Here is a 919-nt window from a genome sequence, read left to right as displayed (position 1 = left end):
CGATGTCGGAGGAGTGTTTATATATTGTGTGGGCATCTGGTTCCAGGAAGTTGATTTCTTTTTTCCATGTTTTCTTCATTAAATGATAGCAAAACCCGAATGGAGAATCTTGTTATATGTGTGTTTTTGTTTTGTTGTCAATTTTCTTTGATGTATGTAAATTTATGCTCATTACGTCGCCTGACCGTTGATATTTACCGTAAAGGAAGTGTTGTCTCAGTGATACGAAAAATTTGCATTTATATTAGCGTGCAGTACGTGGTGGCGGTGGTGTGGAAGAGGCGGTCGCATGCATCACGCTTCGAATCACGATGGCTAGGAAGCTGTTCTGTAAGTCTTGTGAGTTGTGAGTGAGTCCGTTGAATAGCAGTCTTAAGTGTGATACAAAGACCAAAAAAGTCATTTGCGTGGTATCCTTTGTCCGAGAAATTTGGATTTTTATAACGTGTGTTTGCTTTATAATTCACTGCTGTCCTTTTGAACATTAAAATGTGCGATATGAAGGAAACAACCACAGTGAATATTGAATTAATACATAAAAGCCATAAACCTTCGGAATAATTAATACTAGATGTGTTTTGAAGAGCAATCATATGTTTTTTTTTCTCCAAACTTGGAGGATTTTAGTGTTCAATTTGAATCGAAACGATATAGAATTTAGTGTCAGATTTGTGTATTTTCTCCCCCTGTGGTTTGTGCCTTTATTCATTTTTTTACTTGACGTCTGTGTATTCGAGTCCTTGTGGTAAGTGACGCGTCTTGACCCACGCGACCCACAGAGGAGAGCCGGCCTCCGCGCGCCCTTCACGCCGGGGAGCCGTGTGACAAATTATAACAATCAAAATAATCTTGCAATCAGGATGATCCGCTTAAGCCGCTAAAGCCCCTCGGTGTGTGTGGCTACAAAAGGAGGTTGAGC

Source organism: Penaeus monodon, chromosome 32, assembly GCF_015228065.2.
Source record: "Penaeus monodon isolate SGIC_2016 chromosome 32, NSTDA_Pmon_1, whole genome shotgun sequence".
Lineage (NCBI taxonomy): Eukaryota > Metazoa > Arthropoda > Malacostraca > Decapoda > Penaeidae > Penaeus > Penaeus monodon.
The sequence above is the reverse complement of the archived record's forward strand: the minus strand, read 5'-3'. Positions refer to the sequence as shown.